This window comes from Coturnix japonica, chromosome 2, assembly GCF_001577835.2.
Source record: "Coturnix japonica isolate 7356 chromosome 2, Coturnix japonica 2.1, whole genome shotgun sequence".
NCBI classification, from domain to species: domain Eukaryota; kingdom Metazoa; phylum Chordata; class Aves; order Galliformes; family Phasianidae; genus Coturnix; species Coturnix japonica.
Genome location: NC_029517.1, coordinates 100,718,632 through 100,743,113, shown reverse-complemented (window position 1 = coordinate 100,743,113; position 24,482 = coordinate 100,718,632). Strand labels below are relative to the sequence as shown.

Here is a 24,482-nt window from a genome sequence, read left to right as displayed (position 1 = left end):
GTGTAAGTCTTTCACCAGTGTGTCACAGAGCCTTGTCACAAGAATCATAGAAACAGAGAATTGTAAAAACACATGATGGTTTGGGTTAGAAGGACTCCTAAAGCCCATCCAGTTCCCACTCCCATCCATGGGCTCCGCTGCCCCCCACCAGCTCAGGCTACCTGAGGCCCTGTCCAGCCCTGGACCTCCAGGGATGGTGCACCCACCGCTTCTCTGGGCAGCCTGTGCCAGGCAATACTCTCGGTGCAGCCTACCTAAATGTGGCCCAAACAATTCCTCTTCATTCAGTGCAGCTCAGGCATGACAAAAGGTAGGACACCCACAATTAAGTGCATCCAGAGGAAGGCACCAAAGCTGGTAACAGGGTTGAAGGGATGTCCTGTGGGCAACCACTGTTGTTACCAAACTAGAATAGCAAAAGGGAAATTAAAATAAAGACCAAAGCAAATACACTCCTGATAACTTTAATATAGCTTTGTGATGAAATTGGTAGTGAAGAATGAGTAACGCATACATTAGCACAGGATTGCAGTCTCAGTTCTTACTCTGGGTCGTTTTTTTCAAGGGAAAAAAGGCCTCTGAGTACAGGCCAACAGAAGGTCTTGTTCAGAGCATGGACTTGAAGTTCTGTGTGGTTGCTCCTGTGGGCAGAGGGGGAAAGTTGGTCTCTAAAAATGTTTGTCTATTGACTGTGAAGGAAAAGCTTTTTTTCTCATCATAGTAGGGTCAAAGAACTTGTTTTCTCTCGAGCTACAAGCAGAAACAATAATGGAAGATCATCAAACTGGTGTTCAAAGGAGAAAAAAATGGAGCCAACAGACTAGTATCTTCTCAGCAGGGAAGACATTATTACAAGTCGGAACACTTGAAAATCCCTTTTCTTGTGTGATTCATTAACAGTCTTTCAGCCCTCTTTATCCTCGGAAGACAAACATATGTGTTTCTTCAGTGGCCTGTCTTTAGGGAAGTTGGGGCTAACAGTGCAAAACCTATCGTCCAATTATTTGTCTCAAATGTGGCACTTCTGTAAATGTCAGTGCTAGATGGGTATTAAAGCCATCCATCTGTGCGTGGTCTCTGAGCTTTGCTAAACAATAAAAGTAAATTGTATCACTGCACTCTGGAAAAAAAAGGAGGTTTAAAAGTTTTGGTATTTCCTTACTACCCAGAGTATAGCTAATGCAAATTCTACATACTAGCATGTCATCTCACATTAAGTTTATAGAAAAATTTCAGATGGGAAGAAAGTCCACCCACCTAGAAATTAGATTAATTTTACAGCATCATTTTATTTCTTATTGTGGAATACCTTTTTGTGACTTTGGATATATTTTATTTTCAAATAGAAATGTGTTTCTATGATCAAACTTAGATTGTATGTACTCCAAAGTGCTATCTGAATGTGTTTATCATGCACTAATAAGCCTATCATTTTCATCATCACTTTCATTAACAACTCTATTTTTTAATCTTGAGTATGCTAAAAAAAAGTTTACTCATGAGGGTGTTTATGGAATTCATTCTCTGAAACAACAAATACCTGCTCAGTATTTGTAGCAAGTTAAGACCCACAGCCGTGAAGATTCTTGCTAGCAATTTATTGTGTTACACTAACACAAATACTCATGACACACAGAGAACAGCATCATAAATACATTCAAAGGAATCATGATGCTAGTGAAACCACAGAGCTATAGAGATTACAATCACACAAGTCAATACGGACACTTCCTGTATTTGCAGTGTACTTAAAGACTGATTATATGCAATACTAAATACAATCCTTTGGAGCTGACTTGATACTAAAATCATTACTGGAGTGTTTGCCTGATGCTATATAAACTGACTAAGAAAACATTTGAAATGCGTGAATGTCTTACAATAAATAAATGAATGAATAAATCATAGAATCACCAAGGTTGGAGAAGACCTCCAAGATCATCCAGTCCAACTATCCACCTACCACCACTATTTCCCCACTAAAGTATGCCCCTTAGTACAACATCTGCAGCTCCAGGGATGGTAACTCCACCACCTCCCTGGGCTGCCCATTCCAGCATCTGACCACACTTTCAGAGAAGAAATTTTTCCTAAAATAATAATAATTAAAGCAGCAAATAAGTGAATTTTGAGTGAATGTATGGTATATGTAAATCCTTCCCCTTGCTACCTGGTACATAATGATGGCACAGTCTGTATTGCTCACGTATCCTCTGATTTTGTTTCCTATAAAAGCCAATTACTGTTAGGATCCATGCCCAGTACAGAATTTACAGTAATAAAAAAATAATACTAATTAAATGCGTAGAAGGAAATTGTAGATAAACGCTTTTGATCAGCTCATGCCATGTAATTCAATTTTAAAAATATAAGCATTATCCATTTAAACAGTCATCATTTCCATTTATTAACATTGTAGAACAAGAAATTTGCCAGCCAGTCAGGCTTTGTAGGAGTGCTACATGGTGGAGTGATTTATCTGACACCAAAGGGCCCACAGTAAATCCATTCTGGCTTTTTGACTGTGCTGAACTTCCTCATTTCATGCTGCCTTTGTAAATATTTCTGAAAATGTGCAGCTTTCTGGTACAGATGCTTGGGAGAAGACTTTTTTCATGAAGATTTTGAAATTTCCAAGCTAAAACTATATCCAAAGACTTAAATTTTCCCACAGGAAAATTTTAGAGGCAAATGCAAATTTCTGATTAATGGAAATATTTTCCTTTAATTTTATTTTGACTAATGAATTTTTATGGGATGTATTTAAGTTGACTCAACCTATCATTTCAAAGTCAAAAATTGAAATGTTTTATTCCAAAAATGACTGTATTGAGAGCATTAACATTTTCAAAACTTTTCCATAAGCTATTCTTTCACACAAACCTTCAGTGACATCAAAGCTTTATTAAAATAGGAAGTTTTCAACAACTCTATTCTACCTTAGGAGCCCCTTTATTTATGTCCTCTGAGACACATTTCCCATCTGAGATTAAAGTCATGGAAAGAGCAACAGTTGTCAACAGTTGTGCCGTTTATTCTCTTAGCCCAGGATTTCAAGCTTTGTGTTTCAAAACAGACAAGATACAGCCATTGCTTTGTTCCTAAACATGGGACAGAGTTATCAAGTGTCCGGCAGCTGCTGGCTGCATCAGGCACTGGCAGGTGGAGCAATCCCAGGCACTCAGGCAGTTGTCTTCTGCCTGTTTGCCCACCTGTCCCCAGTTGCCAGCTGGTACCAGCTGTAACTACACAGAAATCCAGAAGAAAAAATGGACAATGACTTGACATCTGGTTTTCATTCATCTAGGGAAAATGTTTACACCGTCTTGATTTCTAGAAATATGCAGTGAATAGTCCTTTTCCTAAAATTGCTAACCAAATGTTAGGCAGGTGCTCAGAGCATGTGGAACCCCAGGCAGAGCAGTGATGGAGAGGCCCCCACCTGCTCCACACCACAGTCTTTCTTTCTCCATGCAATTAAAAGGGTACCGTAAAAGCCAAGTCAGCTATATAAGTCACCCCAAAGGTCTCATGACAATTCTAAAACTACAGATTTTCAGGAGATTCCTCCAGATGTGGGAGGTAAGAGGCCACCACTGTCTCAGGAGTGGATGTGCTCACATTACATGACGAGATTATGTCCATGTGACTGCTGCTCTCTTCCCTGCCGTCAGCCTGGGTCTGTATCATACTTGACATCAATAAACAGATGCAAAATAGTAATAGAAATGGAGGATTTCATTGCAGGGGAGGAAATGGTACAGCCTCAGCACTGTTCAGTGCTTGATCTTGTTGTTGTTTAGAAGGTTTAACAACTTACCATGACTAAGCCTGAACTCATACTCCCATTAATGTGTTCACACATAAATTAAAGTAATTGCTGTTATAGTCTTACGTTTTCTCATGCCTGCACTAACAGGACACTGCACAGGGCAATGGCAAAGACATATGGTGTAAGAAAGCTTTCCTAATCACCTCTGGGCTGAGGAACAGAAGCAAACTGGGCCTCCCTGAAGAAGAAGCACAGGGGACAGTCATTCAGCAGTATGCATGTAGCTTAGCATCACAGGGAGTGATAGAGACCCTGGGTTAGGTTAAGAAAACAGTCTAGAAAAAGCAATATTGGAAAATTACATCTCATTCAATACCTACAGCAATCTCACAACCTTCCTTTCTTACAATAACAAAACAGTAGTAAAAGCACCCGCAGCTCTTTCAATTAGAAGTGCTGATGTGCAGCCAAGCCAGAAAGTCTAGGTGTCCAAGTGGGCAGGGTGCTGTCCTTGGTCCCCTTGGAGAGCAGTAAACTGGATCCAGCTGAGCTGAATCTGTAGGAAAGAAGGGAGAGCTGTGATATGGATGGAGGACCACAGGCAAAAGCAGAGCTGCATCCCTCCAGGTTCCTCTTCTGTTATTGGTATGTCTGGCTTTGACAGCAGTTTCTCTATGCATGCTCCATAGAAACAGTTACAAGCAGAGGTGAGGGATACTTACCAACACAGCCTTTCTCTCATCATAGTGCTCACAGCTGCATAAGGCTGAAGCAGACACACTGAAACAGATTCAGATTGAGATGCAGCCGATTAATTCTGCAAAGCTTGGGAGAGCTGGCTCTGTGGCATTCTTACATTGTGAAATTTGAAATGGAAGTGCAATGAGTTATGAAGTATTGACATTATGCAAATGGCGTGTGACTGTATGTGCGTGAGCATTATCCAAAAATGAAAGAGCAAACAAAGATCTATAAAATAGCAGTTATCATTAGACTGAGAGGCTGTATCTTCACTTGCTTAGAGAAGCTCACAGGAGGAGATAAAATTCACCAACTAATAATTATCACAGCAATAAACAATAATTTCTAGCGATCCTCAAGGCAGACTGAAGCGTGTGTGGGCTTTCCCTAACAAAGAAACTTCAAGGCTACTCACAATAAAAATGCCAGCTTGTGGGCCCTCTTCATATTTGTACTTGTGCTAAGTGTAAAGGAGCAAGTTACATGCACAAGGCATGAAATCTAGCTGAAATTCAAAGGGATTAAAAAACAAACACTGAAAGTATGTTTGAAAAAGGAGAAGAATCATCAGGGCAATGTTTTTTTATTTTAATAATAATCATAAAGAATGGCTTTAAAAATGTGGATTAAAATCAATCTTAATGTGACAGTAAATGTAAGAGAATTTTTCGTGTTTCATCAAAAAGAGCTTCGAGGTGAAAAAGAGCAAACTACCAGACTACTGGCAGTTTGATACACCCCCTCACAGTTCTAATGTCAATACCTATTATTAAAGCTACTGGGCATCAAATCTAGGGATTTAAACTGCTGTGATATCCCTGTATTTGTTCTGTCTGTCAGCTCTCCCTGACTGAGACCATTTGTATGGGTTGGCAAAGGATGGAAATTGATAAGAAAGGGTATGCTACACAGCCTGGTGACCTCACTCCCTCCACAGCAGTAACATTGTCATAGATGCTGCAGGATGTGACAATGTCACATAGCCATAGCACGTCTGGGTAGTTGAGGCTTTGGCTGATGCATCTGACCCTGGAACAGATGAGAGATAAAGAGGTTACCAAAGATTTTAAATACAGCAGTCATGAAGTAAACCCTTCATTGTAGAGGGTTCTATCAGCTCCTCTTCTAATCATAAGAATCATTTGAGTTGAAAAGGACCTTTAAAGTCATCTGGTCCAACTCTACTGCACTGAACAGGGACACCTACAGCTGGATCATGTTGCTCCAAGCCCTCTGCACCTGACCGGGGATGTCTCCAAGTGCCTCACCACCTTTACCATAAAAAAACGTTTTCCTTGTGTCCATTCTAAATGTTCCCACTTTCAGTTTGAAACAGTTTCTCCTTGTCCTGTCACAACTGACCCTGTTAATAAATGATAGCTTTCCTTCACTCAAGAAACCAAGCCAAGATTGGCAGAACTGAAATACTTTATATCTCTCTCTCTTTGAGAGTGTTCTGATGTTAACTTTTCAAGCTCTTTGTCACTAAGATGGCTAGAACAATACCCTTCTTCTTGTAGCATGTAAGCTGGAAGTCTCGTTTTTACATGGAAGCACAAACCAGAACTTCACTGAACAACACTGTGAGATTGCTGATAAAATTGCACATGTTGGCAACATTTCTGTGGAGCAGAACGGGACCATACCTGCTGAAGAACACTAACAGGGGAGTAATATTGTAGTGATGCTGGGTACTATAAAAAGTACAAAATAGGAGTCTTAATACATGAAATGAGTTCAGGAAAAGTTGCATGTGCATTTATACAAGCATTTGTGAAAGAAAGTAATTTATGTAAATATATGCAAACTATGCAGCAGGAGCACAGCACAACAGAAATTAAGGAGAAAGTGGAAAGATCTCCAGCTAAAAACTGAGGTCTGCACAACAAAGCAAAGAGCTTTTGACCTTCACTACCCATGGCTCAGCCTGGAAATGCAGTGAGTGCTCTGTAACAGCAGCTGCACTTGTGAGTGATCAGCTGTCCTTAGAAGGAAAGAAAAAGGGTAAAGAGTGCAGGAATCCTTGGCGCTCCAACTTACTTGTTGGAGTGGCCATGAGGTTTGGGGGCACCTGTGCAACCTGAAACTACCACTAAGTCATTTTCCAACAGACAAGCAATGCTTCACGTGTATCTTTCTAATTGTAAACCATTTACCCTGTCTGTAATAGACGTATATGATATGACCTGCAGTACAAAGATATGCAAGAAGAGAACAGACACAACTGTAGTGCTGTCATTCATGTGGTGCTTCACACTAACATCCCTTGGCTCTTATGTCCTGTAATTATCTATCTTGCTGGCAGAACTTACCCAATGCTTGTGTTCCCTTGTGTGTCCTCCTTTTTTTAACATTTAAGAGCTGAAATAAACAAAGAAATCTAAACAAATTGGAACGTTTTCAAGTGCATTTGGACAAAAGCACTGCTGCTGTAGTCTTGTCTGGCTGCTGTCTGTGGTAAACAGGCAGCCAATCTCTTTGTGCTGGTCACTGCTCAGTTATCTTCTTTCATTTCACGTATTTGGATTACGCTGTGTTACAATAATTCCTGGCAGTTTATACAGATCTTGAAAAGCTGTAGCATAAAAGCTGCATGGTACCACTGTTAGCAGAGACTCTCATCTCTGTGTATCTACAAATAATAACAGAAACAGAGGTGCAAGATGAGTTTATAAGAAGGATTAAAACACTGTTGGAAACAGTGGAAAGATCATAAAGCAGCAGCTTCTGGGAATTCCTTCATCACTGAACCTGTCCTACAAGTAGTTCAGATTTGTGTGGGCATTTTATCCACTACCTCAAGAAAATTCTGTTTTGTGCTGGTTCGTTATTGGTAAAAAGATCCAGAGGCAGTTCTACAGAGAGAAGGAGATGAGATTAAGCACATAGATGTTTCCTTGCCCTTTCCCCAGTGGACTTATCCCTTGTCATGGTGCAAAATGTGGGCACCCACTGGGGTGCCAAAAAAGCTGAGAAAAGAGAAGAGGCAGTTCTGGTCTTGCTGGGGTGAGAAGAGATCAGCAGACCAGCATGGGAGCAGGACTTATGTGGGAGGATAGAACTCCATTACCTTCCCCATCAGTGCTGGGCCCTGAAGACACCTCAGCAGCATTGTATTTCAGTTTTTAAAGCAAACTATAAAATTTTAAAAAATAAATAAATTACCACTGCTACAATTATGCCTAGAAAAACTTAGCAATGCTATGAAGAGTAAGTCTTGTATTTATGTGGCATCAGCACTGCAGAGTACAGTGGCCAACTTCTAGAGGTGCATGTAGAAAAGAAGCTGCATAGTGTGTATGGTCAGGAACCGAACTGTGCAGTGATGCCCTGGAGGAACTGCTGGCTGGATGAGACTGCAACCTCAGTTACAACCCAGTGACAACAGACACTGATTTTAATCAGCTCTGCAAAGGATGCTACACAATGAGGACACTCAGACCAGGAAATACTGACACTGAAGAGAAGTTTGTGCTGCCCAGTATTAGTCTGATGGTTGAGCACATGAACAAAGCAGTTCACCCACAAGGGAACACAAGTTAGGCACATTATTACCTGCAGCAATAAACTAGCATGGGATGTGATGTACTAAGCACAAGGAGAGCAAAAGAGAGACTTCCATTCCAAAATGGTCAGTAGATCTCCCCAGACTTCAGTCTCTGCACACTGTTGCACAGTGTAGCATTGCTGAGCAACCCAAGCAAAGAACTGAGCAGGGGGCAGATCACCAGGATGAGAAGCACAGCATCTGCTCCCAGTAAGGCAGCAGGTTTGGGAAGCCACATCCAACAGTCACTTCAGGGTCTGTTTGGCGGTGTTACGTGCATGACTGAAGAAACGTGGAAGGGTTTGAATTGAATTAAAATACTTGTGGTTTTTTTTTTTGTGCTGATGTGTTTGTTTCACGGCACCTTAGGTATTTCACAACACTCTGCATAAGGCTGGTTACTTTATATAGTATAGGGTTTATATTATGCTTCACTAGACTTTAAAGTGCTGAGATATTACAAAATCTGAGTGCATCTCAGTAAACAATTATAACATCTCTTGGAGGATGAATAATTAATAATATATTTTACTGAGGATTTAATACAGATCAAAACAAAAAATCATGATTGGTACAGAAATGGAACAACTTAATTTAAGTATGAAAAACAAACTGTATGTCACCTTTCCAGAGACTTATTAGAAAGAGAAATGGATGAGCCAAACATGAAAATGGCAATAATACTACTGAACTTCAAGAAAATGTCAGGTCACAGTAGGCCTGGATGTTGTTTCACAGGCCATTCACTCTGCAGCTTTTCCCACACTGCAGTGGGGAAGTGTACAATCCAGTGTTAGATAATACCACATACCCACAAGCCCTCAGGGAATAACTGGTTGTAACTGCCAGCGTCCACATCCCAAAACCAAGTAGACCTTTCAATTACACAGACGTGTAGTAAACATGTAATTGTTTTCACACTGCAATCTAAGAAGCATTCACCCATATTCTGTAGGGATCTGGCTGACCTTCTTTTTCTCCAGCTGCCAAACTGCATGAATGAATTAAAAAATATACAAGACAGACATTCCTGACAGTATTTGTCAGTAAACAACAGCAGTCATACCACAGAGATGTTATGCAACTGAGAGTGCAAGCCATGGTATATTTTTCCATATTAACAGGAGGCCAATAATATGGAAAGGTTCGTTACCACAGAAAGAAAAAAAAGGGGAAGGCTTTGTCAGCTAACATAGTTGCCCCTTGTTTCTTAGACTATTGTAAAGTTATAAAACAGCAGAGGTAGACAACAGTAGTGCTGACATTGCTATTTAGTAGTTAAGTTAAAATGTATAGTTTAACCATAAGACAGATGGAATGGACTGGTCTAGCTCAGATGGCTCAGATGAAAGAAGATAATGAATTTTTGGACAAGTTCAAAAGAAGAATAACACGTGAAGCATGAAGTCTGGGCCTGAGATGGAACACAGCGTTTTGGGAAAGAAGAACTGAAGATAGATTGATTAATCATGAGAATGAATAACATAAGTCATGTAATGTTTTCCTGATCATATAAATATAGGACCTTTGTAAAGATTGATTGTCAGTCACTAGGAGTGACCCAAGCTCTGTATGCATGTTGCACTGAGCACTGAGCTTGTTAATAAAATCAACCCTGGAGTACCCACAAGTTCGTGTCTTGACCTGGTTCCTTTCTGCAACATTACTATAAGGAGCCTGACACAATCATATGTACACAGTTCTGACTGCAGAAATCTAGGTATAAGCAAATAGGAGTTATGAACTATGGCTGTGAAAGTAAGACATACTTTGAAGCAAAGGTGGGAAAAGAAAGCATCACAAGGGAGGTAAAAAGAAGCTCAACAGCACAAGCAATGATCCTTCTGCTGAGAAGTAACTATGAGAGTGCCTGCCATGGCAAGCCATTTACAATACCCTCTTGGGGTTACACACCATGACCATGTTATATCCCATTTCATTTTGCTTAGTTTTGTAATAAAGATCATGAGAGCTCCTGAAGTATATAATGTATTTCACATGTTCTACTGCAGTATGTTTTGAAGCAATAAACGTAACAGTAGTGCAAAAAGAAAAGAAAGCAGCAGCACCCTATCAGCAATGACAGGTACATAAATCTGCCATGTTTCACTATGATGAACAGAGACCACAGAAAGCCTTGCTGATTTTGTCAATTTAGTTGCAGAGGGTAAAGCTGGCATGTAAAATAGTTTTGGATGGAGTTATATACGTATATAAATATATGTATACAGCAAGTCACACTGAAATGTAATATGCCTTTTTCTCATTGTCTCACTGCTTTCTGAAATAAAATCCTGCTTTTTCACAGAATAATGTGCTTGTGAGCTGCAGACCAAAAAAAAAAGATGCTTATTTGATGAAAAGGAAATTTACAGAATGTGAATCAAGGCAATAATTCATCTTTCTTTCCATTGTTCTTACACATTAGTCACTACCACAAGGTTTTTGTCCCTCCATATTGCATCCTCCCGACTCACTACTCTGAATCACAGACCTTTCTGATTAGCTGCCTTTATTTAGCCACACCAGAATCATTCGACTCTCTCCATGCAAGTCAAAAGCAGAGCTGCGATCCATCTGTTAAGTTATAGACCATAAGCCCCCATCTGTCATCTGTGGGCCAGTGGCAGTCCCTTGAGCACTCTTTGCCTGTCTGCAGAGAGCTGGCTGCTCTCATGGTGCTGCCTCCTCCTCATCTCCAGCTGTTAAATCACATTATAAGATGGGTGAAAAGCAGAGGAGAAAACAATGGGCATAGCATTGATTTTCCATGCAAACAAATGCTTTAGCTGCAAGAGGGATGTTACACAATTGCAGATGCACGGGGAGGAACCTCGCAGCCATGTGCCTCTCTGGGCAGAGCTGTGTGAGCACTGGGCCCCAGCTCACGGCAGCAACAAGGCCTCATCAAGGCAGCAGGGTGTTCCTGCAAAACCAGAGCCTCAGTTGTCCTACTTTGGCCATACAAACAAGGCAGCACCATCTGGTCCCTACTCCTGTCTGAGCTCATGGCTGGTCAGCAGCAGCAGTTTTCATTCCCTCCTCCCCACCTGCCCCAGGCTACCTACCCACCAGCAGCACATACCCCCTAACACCTCACTCGCAGCCCAGCATGCAAGAGGAAGTGCCATCAGGTCTCATTTATTCCAAATGCTGAGCTACTGCCTACATCACCACAGCCCTCTGCATTGCATGTCCCTGTCAGATGGTCTGGTGGAATACATTCAGCCAATACATCGTAATCTGACTGGGATCGTGAACCCTATACCATGTGAAGATGTCTGACAGATACCTGAACCCACCAAACTGCCCTTCAGCCAGCACCCTGCAGGCACTGCACACGAAATTGCCATTACAGATCAATCTGAAAACTAAGGATGAAAAAGAACATAAGCAAACAGTGGCCTAAACAGCATAAGGCCTCTGTGACCTTACAGTACTTGAGGGGAACTTAGAAGGGGCACTGACATTTAACATGGTACGATAGTGACAGGGTAATAGAGTTTAAGCTAAAAGAGGGGAGATTTAGGTCAGATGTTAGGAGGAATAATTTTTTCACACAGAGAGTGATGAGACACTGGCACAGCTGCCCAGAGAAGCTGTGGGTGCCCCATCCCTGGAGGCACTCAAGGCCAAGTTGGATGAGGCCCTGGGCAGCCTTGAGCTGCTGAGAGACAGCCGTGACCACAGCAGGATTTTGAAACTGGATGACCTTTAATGTCCCTTCCAAGCCAAGCCATTCTATAATTCTGTGATTCTAGTGGTTAGTCCCCTTTTTTTTTGTGCCTAACTCCAGGTTTATGGGGGTACAGAATACCCCACATACTAAGCTTGTTAAACAACTGACAATCAGGGCCCTCCATGTCTCAATTACTCATTTGGAACAAAATGAGCTTTTCCTGGCTCTTATGCTTTGCTAGTTTGGAAACAGCATTTTTTCATCCCCTGAAGTCCAAATCTGAGTTCATGCAAACTTTGAGAAGGATGGGTCTGGTTCCAAGAGCTTAATTTCAATTCCATCTTTAATCAACAGTGTTAGCAAGGGGGAGTTTTATGCTAATGCCCCAGTTTTCATCAACTAATGTAACAAAAAGTAGAAAAACTATCTCAGTCCTTGGGATATCATCCTCTCTTTCTTTTGGGAATGCATACATGATGAACTAATCAGTCTGTGAATGATAAACAACTGCTTTAAATAGATAGGAAGCAAATAGGCAAAGAGACAATAAGGTTAGCGAGGGATAACACTGGGAAACTGAGTGACATGATTATCTGAAATCCATTTAACTTCAAATTTAGCATTTCTTTTTATGTTCATTTCTACAATTTTCCTTTTCCCTCTTGTTCACATTCACTTTCAAATATTTGAGTTTTACAAAGTCATTCTGAAAGAAAAAAAAAAAATGTGTGTGGGGGGGGGGTATATTCAAAACCCAGAATGTGCCATTACCTAAAGAAAAAACTAAACTGGCCAAAAACATTCAGCATTTTACTGAATGTCTCCAGGGTCACACATAAAGATTTTCACGCAGGTCACGCCTGATTCTCCACTCTTGCACTTCAGACAGAAGCCAGCATTGGCTACAGTCAGTCGTTCCTGCCTTGCTATCCTGCAGCATGGGCAGAGAAGCCATGTGTCTTTCCACCTCTGATTATGCAGGTATCACTTCAAAAACTTCTATTGAAAAATACAAATGTAGAGATCAAAAGTCTTACTTTGATTTCTAGTTTTTCTAACTGACGAAGAAAGGCAAAACCTATTTGTAAGCCATCAGGTAGTTCTGTTGTCCATTTCCATCAAAATAAATAGGAAACTTGATAAAATGAGGTAGTCTGTATAGTCCTGATGAGTGATGTTCTCTTTTTCTCACATACATGGAAAGGGTATTATGCTCTTCCAAGCAGTCTTGCTAGTTTCTGTTGCACACAGAGAGATGGAAGACAGGAATAATTGTGCACCAAAATCATCTCATAGGAGGAACGGCAATGTCTCACTCCTGCTGAAGTTGTCTCACTTTAAACCTGCAGCTCAACAGCTCCATAGTGGAAACGGCATCAAATCTTTGCCAAAACATACAAAAACCTTCATCAAAACAAAAAGTTTCTTCTTCATTCAGAGAGCCATCTTCACAGTCTCCAAACAAGTAGCTTCCATCCATTAACACAGTTGTTTCTCTTTCTGCACTATATCTCACCCTCTTAATCCTCTTTTCTTCTCTGTCCTCATCTTCCACCATGTTTGGCTATTCAGGGTCAAGTATCTTACAACTTCTCTGAAAAAAACAGCAGCAATTTTCTTCTGCATACTTTCATTGATTTGGAAATGTTACATTTTTTACCAGTGTGAGTAACATCCTTTTGAATAATGCCTACAAATAACGTAGTTTTACCATATAAAATAGCTTAGTTATGTGTCTGCATTGGTTTGAACACAAATATGCCATCCTTGAAGCAGAAGGATTCACTAAATTGTTTGGAATGCTTTTTTAATTGTTGCTAACTTTAAAGTATCAAAAATCCTGCTTTTATACTAACTTAAGGCCAACAGCTCCTGTAATGTATCTCTGACTTCATGTGCATAGGGCATACAACATGATATAATAAGCAGGACTATAGTGCTGATGTTTTTCATCAAAAGAATAATTCAGGATGGAATGAAATCAGCATTCTTACTTATACTTCTTCATCGGTTTAAGGCAAAAGATCAAAGAAATGTTGTGAACTGACTTTTCATTATATTTAGGTTAAGGTACCCAAGGGATATTTAATGGTTGCTCAGAGTAGACACTCACTCATGGGAAATGTTGAATAGAAATTGATAAACTAAAAAGTCATTCCCTAATTCCATGGAAATCAGGTTTTCTTCTGTAAAAAGATACAAAGTACTCATATTGCTTGTAAGGACTCAACCGATTGGGTTCTAAAAGCCTTCTGCAGGGTTTTATTTAAACTACAAATAAATACCTTTTTGTTGCAGGGTTCATTGGGAACGGGGTGAGAAGGATGCATCCGGCAGAGATATTTTATTAAACCATACTTGACTTTTTTTTTTTAATCATAGTATCATAGAATCATAAAATCACAAGGTTGGAAAGGACCAATAAGATCATCTAGTCCAGCCGTCCTCCCTTTACCATGCCTACAGAAAACCCCTAAACCATATCTCCGAGCTTCCTATCCAGACGCCTATGTGAAACAGCTCTCAGATTTGTCCAAATACTGCATTACTGTGCACATATAATCCCTACTGTGAAACTGGAGGGCACCAAAAATAGTGGAACTGGGAGCCTTGGAGGAGCACTCCCGCAAGTCAGGAGAAATACTTTTTGCTTGCTATGTGTTTTAACTCCATGAGTTTAAATACTAATTAAATTCCAACAAAATCTTAACTGGTCAGAGTTATATACAGAGATAACAAAGATCTTTTCTAGTCAAAAGCTGCTTCATCCTAGCATCCCTTGGGAGTGACAAGTGCTCTGGAATTTTACTGGAATCACTTTGTAGATTTTGTTCATAGAAAATACAAAGGAAGCCAAATATAACTTCATTTGCCTTCTAGAAAGTGTGATAGCTGTGGTCCTTGCAGGACCTTCTTCCTTAACGCCAAATTATTTGGAAATCAGAATGAGAGAAAGACAGTTTCCACATCCTTAAAGTGGGAGAATAGAAATGAATTTGGATCTGAGCCTGTGTCCTTCTACAGTGAAGAAAAGAAATGGACTACTGCCACAGCAAGTGAGATGAGACACCAAAACGGAGCAGAACAGCAGCTTCAGCAGCAGTAAGGTAAAACAAATAAAATCTGTTGTGAATACAGAAAACTTAAAAAAAGAAAGAAAAAAAACCAAACTGACAAGAACAGCTTACCATTCATTATCCTCTTGAGAAATGTGCTGAGCACATCATACAGCCAGTGATATTGAAGAATCAGTAATGGTTTGATGTTCTTCTGCAGCATACTGCTTAGGAAACAAGCTCTGTTCTTCCAGACAGTGAAGCCTGGAATTACATGTCCAATTATTCATTTTGTCTACCAATAAGGAAAATAAGGTGAAAGCTTATTAGTATAAAGCTTGCATGGAATTAAATCTAGTGTAAAATTAAATCATATAACTGTATAACGTAGATTACATTACTATCTGCTCTACACTGAACTAATTAAGGAAAGAAAAGAAGTTTGCATTAATCTGTATTTGATAGCTGTGTTCCCAAGAAAAGAACCACAGTATGGAAGAGGAGCACTGCACATACATGATCTTACACATCTTTATGTAGCTGGAAAGCAATAGAGTTGATAGCGACAATAGCATACAGCAGAAGAAATATTGATGAGGCTGAATGGTGTTTTCACATGTACATAAAATGTGTTTGTTTGTCTTTAAAAATATCTCATCTCAAAACAAAGATCTCTTCAGCTCCTGATCTTACCTGTAGCAGGTATTTTAGAGAACAAAGCAGATAAAAGAAAGTAGATAAAAGTTGCTTATTGCATATTGTAAAATATGCAAGACTTTGCGCAATTTCCCCTCCTTCCCCAAAAAACAGTTGTTGTACTTCACAGTATCACAGTCTGGTGTGGGTTGGAAGGGACCTTAGAGATCATCAAGTCCAACTGCCGGGATTCGAGCCTCCTGTGTAGCAGAGCGGCACTTCTACCACTTGCGCCACAGGGGGGATTCGAACGCGGTATCAGAACTTCCTATCAGTATTCATTCCTATTCTTTCTAAAGGCCAGTAAAATAAAAACCTAATGAAAATGCCCTCATAAATAAGATTACAATAAGTAAATAAGATGACAGTTTCACTACATGAAGCCAATTGGAAGCCAGTATGAAGCCAATTTCACTATATGGTTCACAAGCGTTATTAACATGACGTACACTTCTTATCGTTTCATCTTTAAAATATGCATATAGCAGAACTTCCAGAGAAGGTCAGGAAGTGGAATCAAGTCATAGACAAGCTTCTGTCTGCAGAACCACTTCATGATCCAGAGTATTTCAATCTGAGTCTCATGGAGAATACAAAAGAGCTGCAAAGTCATTAAAGATATGGAAAAGACATATAGGAGTCAACAGCTCAGTGTCTCTTCTCATACCAAAACTACAAATGAAACTATGCAGAGGCAGCTTGAAAAAAGCACTAGGAGGATGTTAGTCTCATACCTATGGAGTAGAATTGCAGAGCTCCACAAGAGATGACCACATGGATGCTGAAAATGGACAAGGTTTGCAATGATACCTGCTCATGTGAATGACATCCTCTGAAGTGGTGCACTCAACAAAAACAAATCCAACTCATGAGGTACCTGTGCTGAAAATTACAGAGATAAGAAAATTGAGGGAAGTATTCCCCACAAATTCTTGGTCTGTTCTTGTGTTTTCCTAGGCTGTGATGTAACAAGGAACTTATGAACAGCATGGGATTCTGGATGTTGAACTGATAGCTATTTTGAGCCAGGATGGCTCCATGAAAAAAGAAAGCAAACAAAAAATCACACACATAAGTAGTTTTATGATCATGAATTCTTGCACTTCACCTTACCAATGACAAAATGCACTTATCTCCAGTCAGGCTTCTGCCTTTTTTACCACTAAAATATCACCAGCATTCACATTAAAGACAGTAAACCATCATTTCATGACAACGTTTTACCTTCAGCTGCCACTGACTTCAAGGGCTCCTCAGTCATGAAAATCTGCCTGCAGGTTTGTTGAGGAAGGAAGGCAAACAAGTTATTTTCTACAAATGTATTAGGAAAAAAAAAAAATAAATAAATCATCACAAAGTAGGAAGCTCAAAAATCTTCACGTGCTTTTTGGATACTCTCTTTCAAAGAACATGTGATCCTGCAATCCTCTATGGGATTTATGAAACACATTCTCCAAAACTAATTCCTATCAGTCAAAGAGGAGTTTAATAAGCACATGGGTCTCTGCATGTCCCAGGCTATGAGACAACTTTAACAATCAGATCAGATCAATGAAGATTATATCCTGCAGGAGTGTTTTTCAATACAGTGAAGTATTTATAAGCTTTCTGCTTTCAGTAAATACTATAAAAATATTTTGCTTAATATATAAATAATTAATTAAAACAGCAAAACTTTATATAAGTTCTTTTAGTTTGAGTATTGCATCTGAGAGATGTGGGGAGTAACAACTACTTGGAAGGAAAACATAAATCCTCTTGTTAACAAGATAGCTATCAGCTATGGTGTTGCCTGTAGGTTGGCATAAAATAAAGCTCTTGGTGGCTGGGGAGAAAGAAACCTGAGATATAGTCAGGCTTGCTTCTAATTACTTCATTATTAAAATATCTGCGAAGGAAGACTAGCATGAGTCATTTTCTTTGGGGACAATTTTTTCTTATTCTCAATCATGCTGAGCAACACCTTGCTGCATGCGTGGTTCTGCAGAAACCAATGCGACTCTCATGAAATATTATTCAGTGTTAGTCAGAATAGCTGCAGGTCATTTCTAGAGCCTGGGAATTTTGAAAGAGTGATTCCTCCTTCTGCCCTGAAAATAAAATAAAATAAAATAAAATAAAATAAAATAAAATAAAATAAAATAAAATAAAATAAAATAAAATAAAATAAAATAAAGATTCTGATATGCCAGATTTTAAGAAACTGGCAGGGAAAAAGGAGGAGATTAATCAGTTTTTAAGGAAAATCTGAAATCTGCAAATTGTTAAGCACTTTTAACTACATGGTGGGAGGCGGGGGGGGAGGGGAAGTAAAATGCTAGTTATTTGGCTTCATATCATATTTTATTGAAGTTCCTTTTTTTATTAGCAATGGTGAGACTATTTCTCCAGGCTAGAGCCTAAGTAATTTCACAGCATTTTAAAAGGAAAATGCATATATAATCACATGGCATTTAAAATGGAAAAGTCAATTAACATTTGTCAGTATGGCAAAGAGGTCTCATTTCCTTCTTTTATATTATCATATTTTTAAAGATCTGTGCTGAATCGTCCACTATTGGATTCAATATTCCTTAAAGGCACTGGGAAAATAGAGATTCAGCTTGGAAGGTTGAAGAAAATTCTTTGCAGTGAGAGACAAAGCAAAACAGACCTTGGTAGTTCATTTGAAAAAGTACATTTAGAAAGAAAATCTGATTCCATTACATAAATACTGCCCTGGAAAGAAAACATCAGATAGAAAAGTTTGTGTAATGCTGCAGGATTATGACAATCAAGAGCTGAATCCTAAGCAAAACCAGTTTCAATTAAAAAATAGAGATCACTGCCTAATTATGGGAAATAAGTTAATTACTGGGGAAAAAAAATAAAAGCTATATGCAGAAGCTCAGCATTCTCCATCTCTGAATATCCACAGGAGAACACGCGTCTTCTAAAGCCAAGAAATTGGCTTTGTAACAATAACTAGATGAAGTGACCTATGATAACAAGAGGATAAGACTAGCCTTATTAGTCAATTCTGGTCTTAAAATCAGTGGAAAGTAACACAGTTCAAAACTTAGAAAGCTGAAAAATGTAGCAAATATTTATTCTGCAGACTTGATGGAATTGAGCCTAAGCTAAGTCAAGCACAACAGGAACACAACGGAAATAAGGAGTAAAGTCTTTGCCTGAGGAACTATCTACTACAGTAATACCACTTGGAAAAAAATAAGCAAAAACGGTTTGTTATCTTGGTACCTGAAGAAAAGGCAAACAGCATTCAAATATTGCAGGACTACCCTACTGAATAGCAAATATAAAATGAAACATCTTACATCTTAAATTGCTTTTGATGGATTAATGTATCCGAGCTAGTAGATCACGATGGAACGATGCATGTGAGAATGAAGCAGAATTTTAAATGGAATCTGAATCTTTCAAAAACTCTAGGAACTAGAGGAGGAAGTTTAAGTAGACTTTTTGTCCACGAGTGACAAGATGCATGATAGAAACTCATTTCATGAACCCCCGCTTTAGCATTTGAGGTTCTTAATGAGAAATAAAGAATGGTAGGAAATAGCAAATGTAATGCTGGAAATGTATGTTGATATTTATGTCATTTGACATTTAATGACAGATACTCTCCATTGTATTCTGCCTTCCACATTTAACTCTACTGTCTTAAACTCTGAAATATGGAAACTAACACCTTCGCTTTAAATGTGAAGTTCTAAGAGGCTTTACTTGTGAAGTGTCAACCATATGGCAGAACAGTTTAATCAAATATAACCGTTTTTAGTCTTTACACATCCATAATCATATCAAAAGTGCTAATCTTTTTAGTTTTAATGTTAAATTGCATACTTTTTTCAGGTTGCTAAAGTGGTTCATTAAGGCAAAACCTTAAAGAAAGAGAGAGAAGTAACAGATGAATTCTAACATGACTTTTCTCCCTATGTAAAACTTAATGAGTTTGCGTCCAACTCAATTTTAACAACACATTATATATGCAGTATTTTCATGAAAATACTGAAGGGAAATGTCTCAAGAGATGTTTTAGAACTTAGCATTAATTTATATTTATAATTTATATTTAGATTATGTGATTTTTTTTTCTATGCTAGTGAAAGGTTGGAATCTCATAAATGTGACTTTCTTATTATTCTTTAGATGCATCTTTCCTGATATCAGTGGTAAATTACATTAGGTGGTGAATTTCTTCTTCATTTATTGATATTATTTCTCATTAAAGTCTTATTTTCACTCTTCAGCTGACAACAAAAACAGGGATACTTTTGCTTTTCAGAGCATCGAGGGCTGGACTTGAAGGAAAAACTGACATTATCATTTTGCAATGATAAGGACATACTAAGCAGGGCTTTTTTTTATTTGCCAACTGCAAACGTTCTACCTCTTTAAAAGCCATTTTGTCTGAGGTCATTCTTGGGTACATAGTGTTCAAATAGAAGCATAAGAACTTATTATGTATTTTATTTCCCATTACAGAATATGAAATATCTTTATGAATATTGAACAAAGATAACAATTGTAAAAAGCATTAGCTGAACCTGGGGACACATGCACTATTTCTTCAGGGAGCAGTATGCCCCATACAGCAATAGATTAAATGCACACACAGCCACACCACACCACCTGTGTACCTCATTTCTGCAGAAAGGAGTAGAAAGAGATGCTTCTGAGCTGTGGAACTCCTTGCAAGAACAAAAATAAACATTACAAGTGCCTTAACCTACTGCTGTACCCACATTTCCTTGGTGTCTGCAAGCTGCTGTGTGCAGGTCAGCATCACTTGGCAGACATCTCCTTCATAGCTAATTTTTATTAGCTTTTATTAATTTTAATTATTAACTTTTATTAGCATTATCCTTTGCCATTTCAGCACTGCAGCTTGGCCAGAAGGTTCATTGGTACTGGCTTGTTACTGGTGTGAAACACATAGCAGCCCTAGTGAGATGTAACCGCTATGCCTCCTGTCAGTGCCCCATTACTCCAGCACTCTATATGCCACAAGGATGAGCAACTGGTTTATTCCCCTGAATTTTAGATGTGACAGGCAGGGTTATGTTGAAGACTTCCAGTCCTATGTTTTGTTTAAAAACCCACAGATGATGAATAAATGCAGGTTGTTACCCCCTTGAAAATCTCTGATGAAATAAGGAATATAAATATCACTCTGCTGCCAGCACCTTCATGGGATGCTAATTTTTTAGCATGAGCCAGATATTTGTAACATACAACTCCAAGACACTCAAAAAAGAATCCAACACTGCTCCTCTGTGACTTTGTTCATTGGAGGCAAACCATCCCTAGCTGCTTCTTAATCACCTTGATTAATCCTAGAGGAGAGGATTATATTTTATATCTAAAGTGGTAGGATGGAAGCAGTGGCATGTAGACTCCTTTCTAAACTCTGCAAAATAAATGGTAGCAGTGGTTTCTTACAGGTGAGATTTCAATTATTAGGCAAAGCTTACCAAGATTTCCCTGCTAGGAAAAACTCATTTTCAATATTAGGGGTTGCATATAACAGGCTGTGTGACATGATCTGAAATGAAAGAAAACTATCCTTTGTGCAAGTAACCCTATCGTACCAAATCTGTCTTGCAATAAATCAAGATGGAAGGCGTGATGGATGAGAATTTACTGCTAACACAATCATATTCTGAAGGAGCCTCAGCAAGTGCAGCTCCAAACTATTTATCAGAGTTTACAGAGTTCATGTTGAACTTGAAAAATGTAGATAAGGCTCAGATTGTTCTAACTGTAATCCATAATCACATACCTTTATTCTTTACTTCGTCTCTGTTCTGCATCCTGCTGCCTCTCCACAGCGCCTGCTGAAATGGAAAAGGCAAATTTCTTCCATTTAAGATGTATTTTATGAAAAGTTGATATTTTCTGTCTCCTGTCCTTGAATAGTAAAAGACATCATTGTCAAATCAATGGAAACAAAATTTCATATCCATGGCACTACCAACAGCTTCCTAGACAAAGCTCTCTTGTTTTCATAAACAATTCCTATGACAGGCAGTTAACATTTTCTGATCATTAGCTGTTCCTTCCTACATTTTAAAAACTTGTTTACAGCATTGATTTGAAAACTTCAAGAAATTGAACTAGTGTTTTTTTTTTCCCTATCAACATCAAGCACGAGAAGATATCTGCAGTAGAATCAGTAAATCTATCGAATGATCTAGAATTGTTTTACTTGTTTACATGTGTGCATTTACATGATAAACAGGTAGCTGCAAATTACATTAGTTATAATAACTAACTAGAATCTATAATTACATCAATGTTGTGAGTGAGACGAAAAGAAATCCTGGATAAATTGGTGAAACAAAGCCAGAAAAGTTCGAAGCACAAAGGATCACAAAGAAGTGAATGACATGCACAAAAATGAATAAAGGTTGATTGAGGAGGGAGAAATTCAGCATACTTGGGATCCTTAGAAAATTGCATGGGTTAATGCTTTCTTCCCTAAAGCATGCAAAAAGCATGTCCTTGCAGGGATGAGACTGACTGGCATGAACAGTGGGCATAAACAGTGCAAATGCTTTGAAATGCTTGGATGCTTGGATGGGAAGTGCTATAGAATTGATTAAAAAAAAAAAAAGAAAGAAAAAAAAGAAAACGTATCCAAAATTTAAAAGAAATCTAATTTTTCTTGATTCTTTTGTGATAAGCTTGTCATTGCAAATAGTAATAGAGTTACCAAAAACTGCAAGGCCTATCTTGAGTATATAGATATTTATGGGCTTATAGGTGCATTCACATTGAAATACGCTGTGCATCAAAGCACTGCAATAGGAGTTGGAGTGACCTTTCCTAAACATCACTGCTGTACCAATATAGTTCCCTATCCTACTGCACAACTACATCAACCTGATGTAACTAAATCAACCAATAGGGGAACCACTACTTCCCATGCGTCTTAATTTGGAGAAGTCCAAGCACCTCGTTGTGTTTAGAGGCTTTCCTGAAAAGTGCATGAAATGTTAGTCCAGTTTAATGGCACTGCTCACAATCATGCATCCGTATTCTTCCATTTTGACTGTTTTTCTTAATAATGAAGCAGTTATAAATCACTGCCTGTAGTGGTATTAAATCAAATGATGCATTGCAACTAAGAAGATCAGTGCCATAAAAACTGGCAGACTGGAAAAATATTAACATGAGAACATGACATGCAGACAAGGAAAAGCAGTGTTGAACTTCATCAGAATACATAATGTGGCATCAGTGTAGCGACACGAATTTGGAGTGGCAAGATACTGGCACTAAATTTCCAAATGGTGACACTTTGTACTCCCCAAACACTGAACTATTCCTCATGTGACTGAGACGTGGGATTTTAATTTTCAGATAGATTAGGTAATATTAGGCAAAAACACTGCTCTGAATAAGCAGGGAAAAGTAGAGCACTGAAAATCTCTCCTGATTTCATGGTCTGTTTTACCAAAGAGACAGGTAAATGCTGGTATTTCCAAGCTACTCAACCAGACCGGATTACTCACCGCAGCAAACTGCACGCAGTCCTTTCCTCCATCTCAGAAAAGGTGGAACAAAAAGGAAGAGTTACTCGGAGGGTAAATATTAGCATGAGTACTAATGCCATGATCTTTTCTGTAAAATATTGTAATTGCTTTCTATCTTTAGTTGATGTTAAAGAAGCAATGAGCCATAAAAGCATCAATTATTTCACTCTTAGATCAGTGCATTTCAGATACTGTCCCCCCACAACTTTCTATTTTCTAATGTGCACCTCTGCTAACTGCTCAGTAGCTACTAATCACAATTCAAACCAGGGGAAGAGTTGTGTCTTCACGCAATCAAAGAGGGAGTACATGATTAAAACCAAAACTCTGCTTTAAGTCATCCTCTGGAATGGAATATCACGCAGCCACAGAGAAATCAGCTACAAACTTCTGCAAAGTTAAGTGATGTTTTACACAATTGCATTATTTCTCTCTCCTACTGTCTGTAAATGCTGTTAAAAAACACCAGATTTGATTAAATTGAGATAAAAATGATAACAAGAAGGTTCTCACCCTGCAAAAACATATTGACTGCTGACTTCTGCACATGATCTGGTGGACATTACTGGATTCTGCACACTCACAGCAGCAAAACTGTGCAGATGAATCAAATAAAAATGTAAACAAACTTCCAACTTCAGATATTCTTCAGAGGTAAAGCAAGCACTTTCCTTTGAAATTCATATTGCTTCAGAGTACTTGTATTTGATTTAGTACTTTTATTGCAATATATAATAAATGAAATCAATATTTAATCTATATCTGATAAATTAAACATGTACTCATGCTTTAAAAAAAAATAAAATAAAACTTTGATCTTTCTTCATTACATTCAACCCATTTTTTCCGAAAAAATAAATAAATGAATAGCAAGCTATTTGCAGTGTCCCATGTTACAGTTGCCTTTCTTTGAGAGGTTATGAAACAATACAATTAGTGTACTGTACTACAAAATATTCTCGTAAATACCTAAGTCATGTATGTCAAAGAAATTCAAACTGCATAGCCTTATCTTTTGCTTTCATTTTTTTCTCCTTGTTTGCCTACTATGATAACCCAGTAAGGGCCTCCCGGTCATTAGTCTGCACCCTGTTGTCTAACTTCTGATGGAAAATCCTGTAAGTGTAAGATGGAAAATATACCTTACCCACAAATATCAACAGAGAATGCAGATAACATATAGCAGAAAGCAAGATGAGATTTCAACTCCAGTGCTGAGATTCAGAAGGAATGGGTGGGATTCACCACAGTTAAGCGGCCAAACCAGGCCCAAGGCCCCAACCCTGAATTTCAAACTGAGTTATCTCTGCATATAACACACTGTTATTAAAACAGACTGATATTTAGACAAAGTTGCACATTTGGAATGTGCAAAAAAGAAAGCAACCATTTCTCCCCTCCAACGCAACCTCCAGCTGCCCACAACAAAGGGTAACACTAACAGGGGTAT

General features: G+C 38.6%; 1 long non-coding RNA gene across 2 annotated transcripts; it reads right to left on the bottom strand.

Moving 5' to 3' along the window:
* Positions 1-1,485: 1,485 nt before the first annotated feature.
* Positions 1,486-24,233, bottom strand: LOC107310211. Of its 2 annotated transcripts, XR_001553517.2 has the most exons (6): positions 23,012-24,233; positions 21,277-21,331; positions 16,716-16,762; positions 16,226-16,373; positions 14,928-15,090; positions 1,486-4,328 (listed from the first exon to the last, which is right to left on the bottom strand). It is a non-coding gene; the product is annotated as an uncharacterized LOC107310211 (long non-coding RNA). The 2 variants fall into 2 exon arrangements; XR_004306227.1 differs by lacking the exon at positions 23,012-24,233 and having other exon boundaries at positions 21,277-21,743.
* Positions 24,234-24,482: the final 249 nt, after the last annotated feature.